The sequence below is a fragment of the Chionomys nivalis genome, chromosome 18 (genome assembly GCF_950005125.1).
Source record: "Chionomys nivalis chromosome 18, mChiNiv1.1, whole genome shotgun sequence".
Lineage (NCBI taxonomy): Eukaryota > Metazoa > Chordata > Mammalia > Rodentia > Cricetidae > Chionomys > Chionomys nivalis.
The window spans coordinates 11,030,981-11,037,438 of NC_080103.1; the positions used below are offsets into that span (position 1 = coordinate 11,030,981).

A 6,458-nucleotide genomic window follows, 5' to 3' on the forward strand; every position below is an offset into this window, starting at 1 on the left:
GGCGGGTAAAATGGTTCAAATAGTTCCTACTTCTCGGGCGTCTATCGTGCCAGTGTGAGTTAGTTTAGTTGTTAATATTAAGTGTGATGATATAAAGTACTAATGAACTAATTAGAAAGACAATTATGAGCATGTGATCATGAGAGTTTGTTAGTTCTTCTGTAATAGGTGAGGAAACATCATGTAAGCCTGGTTGGAATGGATAAGCCATGTAAGATACATAGAGCTTAGTCTATAATTTAACTTTGACAAAGTTATGTAATTTATTTATTAATATCTCATTGAGAAAGACATAGAGGTTATGAAGCTGGCTTGAAACCACTTTTAGGGGGTTTGAGTCCTTCGTTTATGTTACTTTAACAAAAATAGGTTCTTCAAATGTATGATATGGTGGTGGGCAGCCGTGACGTCATTCTAGGTTTGTCGATGAGTGCTCTACACGAAGTCCTTCTCGTTTGGAAGCAGAGGCTTCTCAGATTATACGGATCATAAGTAGGACTGCTGTGAGTGAGATAAACGATCGCACAGATGACACTGGATTTCATGTGGTATAAACATCTGGGTAGTCGGAATAGCGCCGTGGTCGGTCTGACAATCCTAGGAAATGTTGTGGGAAGAATGTTGTGTTTACTCCTACAAATGTAATGGCCAAGTGGGTCTTTGCTCGTATATCGTCTAGTGCGTGACCTGTAATAGTGGGAGTCAGTGGACGCATCCAGCTGTAATGGCGAGAACAGCACCTACTATAGTGCACAGTGGAGATGAGCAACTACATCGTATGTGTCATGAAGGACAATAGCTAAGGAACAGTCAGAAAGCACAATGCCTGGGAGCCCCCTACTGGGAATAGGAAGATGAATCCCAGGGCTCATAACATTGCAGGGGATGATTTAATGTTACCTCCGTGTAGAGTTCCCAGTCAGCTGAACACTTTTACTCCAGTTGGGATTGCGATAACTATTGTAGCCGATGGAAAGTAGACCATGGCTGGAAAATCACTGTGTATTCCAAATTGCCTGGAAATTGCTGATATTGATCCACACCTGTGAGTTGTGGGTTTGCAGGACTGTGACAGCTCATTTGGCTAAAAAGAGTCTTAAGAGTGAAAAGTTGAGGGTATGGCCCGGAGTCCAGGCCCGGGACCCGTGGTCGCTAGCGTCGGCCAGTGAAAGATGCCTTCTTCTTCCTGCCCTCTTCTTTCCCTAGCCGGCCAGCACCATGGGATGTAATATGTGCGTTGTCCAGAAACCGCAGGAGCAGTATAAAGTGATGCTTTAGGTGAACAGGAAAGAGCTCTCCAAGCTGTCTCAGGAGCAAACCCTAGAGGCCCTGTGTGCCTCCAAGGAGCCCCTGGTGATCCAGGTGCTGAGACGCAGCCCCCATCTGCGGGGGGACAGCTCCTGCCATGACCTTCAGCTGGTGGACAGTGGCACTCAGACCGACATCACCTTCGAGCATATCACGGCACTGGGCAAGCTGTGCCCACCCACCCCACCCATGGGCATCTTGGAGCCGTCCGTCCTCTCTGAGCTCCCCGCCTCCCCCCATCAGCCATGAGTATTATGAGCCAGTGGAGTTCATGGAGGGCGGCCTGCAGGAGGCAGAGCGAATGGACGAGCTGGAGTACAAGGAGGTGGAGCTGTGTAAAAACAGTCACCAAGACAAGCTGGGCCTGATGGTGTGCTACCGCACAGATGATGAGGAGGACCTGGGCATCTACGTTGGAGAGTTAATCCCAACAGCATTGCAGCCAAAGATGGCCGGATCCGTGAGGGAGACCGAATCATCCAGATTAATGGAATGGATGTCCAGAACCGACAGGAGGCAGTGGCTATCCTGAGCCAGGAAGAGAACACCAACATCTCCCTGCTGGTGGCCCGGCCTGAGAGCCAGCTAGCAAAGCGGTGGAAAGACAGTGACAGAGATGACTTCCTAGATGACTTTGGGTCTGAGAATGAAGGGGACCTTCATGCCAGGAAGCTGAAGTCACCCCCTGCCCGCAGACCGGAAATGATGAGAAGGGTGCTCCTGATGGGCGCCCGGGCTTGAGCAACAGCCAGGAGCTGGACAGCGGGGTGGGCCGGACTGATGAGAGTACCCGGAATGAAGAGAGCTCTGAACATGACCTGCTGGGGGATGAGCCCCCCAGCACCACCAACACCCCTGGAAGCCTGCACAAGTTTGGCCTGCAAGGGGATGCCCTGCAGAGCAGGGATTTTCACTTCAGCATGGACTCTCTTGCTGGCTGAGGGGGCAGGACTGGGTGGGGCTGACCTGCCTGGGCTCACTGATGAGGAGTATGAACTCCTACCGGGAACTGCTGGAGATCAAGTGCCACCTGGAGAATGGCAACCAGCTAGGCATCCTCTTTTCCCGGGCCTCCAGTAGCAATGGTGCCCTGGACGTCAACCGAAATGAGAGCCTAGGCCGTGAGATGGCCATGCTGGAAGAGGAGCTTCGGCACCTAGAGTTCAAGTGCCGCAACATTTTGCGGGCACAGAAGATGCAGCATCTGCGGGAGCGCTGTATGAAGGCTTGGCTGCAGGAGGAGGAGAGCCTCTATGACCTGGCAGCCTGTGAGCCCAAAAAGCACGAGCTGTCTGATATCTCTGAACTGCCAGAGAAATCAGACAAGGATAGCACCAGCGCCTACAACACTGGGGAGAGCTGCCGCAGCACTCCCCTGCTCATGGAGCCTTTGCCTGAGATCCCCCGGAAGCGATCTGCTGCAGGCAATTCCAATTTGAACCGGACCCCTTCTGGCCCTTCTGTCACCGACCACCCCAAAGGGGCTTCTTTACCTGGAAGCCCTGCCAAGTTCCGATCACTCTCTCGGCATCCTGAGGTGGGCCGGAGACAGCACTCAGAGGAGCGTGTCCGATGCAGCACCAAGACAGGTGTTACTCTGGAGCATGTAGTTCCCGAAGGGAGCCCTTACCTTTCCAGGCATCATCGTGGCCAGGATAGCGAGCATTACCAGAGCTGTGTGCAGTTGACCCCGCCACGTACCCTGGAGGATCTGGGCCATGGCTCCTTGAGCTTGGCTAGTGGTCCTCGGGTGGGTGGGGTGGTGGCCACAGCTGTCAAAGTAACCTGCATGGAATGGAAGGTGAAGGTGAGAAGTGATGGAACCCGCTATGTGACCAAGCGGCCTGTGCGAGATGGTCTGCTGAAGGCTAGGGCCCTGAAAATCCGGGAAGAGAGCAGCGGCATGACCACTGATGATGATGCAGTGAGTGAGATGAACATGGGCCGCTACTGGAGCAAGGAAGAGAGGAAGCAGCGCCTGATCCGAGCATGGGAGCAGCAGAAGAGGCGTGAGTCATGATGCAGAGCCGCCTGGAGTGTCTGAGGGAGCAGCAGAATGGCGACAGCAAGCCTGAGCTCAACATTATTGTCCTGAGCCACCGTAAGACCATGAAGAAGAGAAACAAGAAGATCCTGGACAACTGGATCATCATCCAAGAGATGCTGGCCCACGGTGCCCGCTCAGCTGATGGAAGAAGAATCTATAACCCTCTGCTCTCTGTCACCACTGTCTGAGCTGCCCCAGCAAGAGCCCAGTCCAGGCCTAGAGAGCCTGATCCTCACCCTCCCTTAGAATTTAGTGTGTGTCTATGTGTGTGCTTGCACGCTGTGCTCATGCACACGCCTGTATTTGTATGTGTGCACAGAACTTTGGTAGTAGAAAGCCCCTAGAAGGGGCACTTCTCTTCCACCTATTTGCTGCTCCCCAAGAGGCTATGTCAACAGCCAGCATAGAGGGCATACTCATAAAGGCCACCTGTGTGTGCCTGCATGTTTGCATACATACACAGTGTTCTTGATATGTTTTTGGAGACAGGGAAGTCCGTGCAGAGAGAAGTGAGGTGGACTATCTTAAGCAAGAGAGAATGTCCAGCTTCTTGCTGAGCATGGCCTCTTCCCACCCCTGGAAGCCGCAGTTCCTTATAGACAAAGACAACCCTGAATTTTGTGGTTTTTCTCCTTTTCTGTGCTTGCCAATAGTTGTTTTCTGTTTTGTGGACCTGCTCTGGGGGTTGGCAGATCCTTCAAAGGTGGACGCCTGACAAAGGTGGACCCCACCGAGTGCTGGCTGGAAGGAGGTTGGGGGGAGGAAAAATGGGAGGGCTGGGTGGGAGGGAAAGGAAAGGGATGGGGAAGAATAGGAAGCAGCTGTCCTGGTGGACTCTACTCCGAGGAATGGCAGGAAGGATGTGAGTTGGCTTTTGAGGTGCACCCATGTGAGTGAGAGTGAAATCACAGGGATTGTGGGCACAGTATCCATCCAAAAAGAATTTGTTGACCCCTGGCCTATGCCACCTGGAGCAGAGCCGCTTTTAGTAACCTGAGCAAGAAGCTTAGATGATCAGGGGTTTGAGAAGCCAAACCCAATTGGCAACAGGGTAGACCTCACCTAGCCTAGAGATCTGGTGGGAGTTGGGAGGCCTGGACCCAGTGAGAAAGGAAGATGGACTGAGTGAGAGACACCTAAAACCTCTTCCAGTGATGCAGCTCTCAAATGTGCCACTCGTTTGGTTTCTCAGTCTTGGTGAAGCTCATGTTGGGAAGCTACAGGAAACCCCTGTTCCCCATCTACATTCCAAGAATAAAGCAAGCTGCCTTTTTACTACGTTAAAAAAAAATAGTGAAAAGTTGAAAACTGTCTTTTATTCATAAAACATTCATTGTATACTATGGGTGCTTCAAAACAGCGGTCATTACAGACAGTGCACAGCCTTAGCAAACTACTAAAACAATGGAAATTACAAAAGAAATAACAAAATATAACAAAAATTTACACTAAAATGAAGAAAACCAAAAAACGAATGCACAGATATCACGAGATATAAACCAAACCAAAACAATCTAAAACATAACAAAAACAACCAAACAAACAAAATTAAAATTCCCACTTTCCCTTGGAATATTCTTTAAGAAAAAGCAAATCAATAACATGAGACACAAGGAAGTGGATTAGTCTCTGTAGGGAATATTCATCACCACCACTTGTGCGTGATAAGGGGTCAGTGTCAGCTTTGCACTAGAGAGAGAATCTTGGGCTTTTGGGTGTGGTCTCTCTGGATAGCAGTGTGACAGGGTCTTCCTTGTCAGATTCCACATCACTTACGGAGTCAGCTTGCAAAAGCCCTTGACAGTAGCTGACAGAATGACCCTTGCTCACCCAAGTATCTCCCTCCATGTTGTTTTGCCCACACTCGGGCCACTTGGTGATGGATGTTCGGCTTCTAAGTAATTTGTGGGGTGTCCTCTGAATCTCAAGCTTATTTCTGATACAGTCTTTTTTCTGGACATTGTAAGCCACCAGAGTTGGATCAGATTGTGGCTGGATCCTCTGATGATTGATTGATATTTGCCTCAATGTTGTGCTCACAGCAGAAAGGGACATGGCTTTTTCAGAGGAGGCCTGGATTCTGGAGTGTAGAATGTCATGCCTTCAAGGTGTCTCTGGTTTCCTTCAGGCTTCTCAGTTCTCTTACGAGGTGCTGTCAGAGAAGAAATAGCAACAGTCTCTCTGGGGCACAGGCAAGAAAGAAATCAGGGCCAATTCACGGATAGTAAAGAAAAGTCAAGGAAGGAAACCCACACCATGAATCCCCTGGTTGGTGGGAATGGGGGCTTCATGGTGGCTCACTTGCCTGGCACATAGCGCTCCTGCTGCAGCAGCTCCATCTGCAGGAGGCTCTCCTCCTGGGCTGTGGTCTGTTCCAGATCATGCTGGAGATGTTCAAACCTAAAAGAGGAAGGCAGCTGGGACAGAGGCCTGGTGGGGCCCTGCCATGTCAGCTTCTGAGCCCCCACCAGCTAGACAATCCATTGCCTTTTAGCTGAGCTCATTGACTGCTTCCCAGAGGGAAAAAGTCAGAGTGCACCTGGGATGGATTTTTTTTCAAAGTTTAAAAAATGTTGTAAGTTGAACTGGAAAATACAATGTGCTGGACTTGAAAAAAACCAATAGTCCAAAAATTATTTTGGAGAAATATCAGTACCTGAGTCCCAGTTCAGTAAAGATATTCCTGGCCTGAATTAGACACCAGGTGAATGTGGGCAACCTGTAAAACTCTATGTCTGCCCTCTAGTGGAGGCTACATGGCACTGCAGAGAAGGCTCTGATTATCCCTACAGCCCACAACCTGCATTGGGCTAATTTGTCAACTCCAAATCTGTTTATGGACAGAGTAAATCTTCTCACAGGAAACTGATGAACCCTGCAGAGAGCCTGGAGGAGTGTGCAACATCCAAGTTAGCAAGAAGAATAAACACTTATCTCTAAATGTGATGATCCTGAAGGAAAACAAATTGGCAGACGACACACTGTCCTTCACAATTGACCACCTGCTTCTGTGCCACAGGAGTGTCTTCTGCTCCTTCAGCCAATAGCCTCTGAAATACCAGCCCACTGGGGCGTGGTCTATTTCTCTATTAAAAAGAGTGGC

At 49.8% G+C, this 6,458-nt stretch overlaps 1 pseudogene; it reads left to right on the top strand.

The window, feature by feature from the left end:
• The first annotated feature begins 1,218 nt into the window (after positions 1–1,218).
• LOC130890038 (PDZ domain-containing protein 4-like) lies at positions 1,219–3,543 on the top strand (annotated as a pseudogene).
• Positions 3,544–6,458: the final 2,915 nt, after the last annotated feature.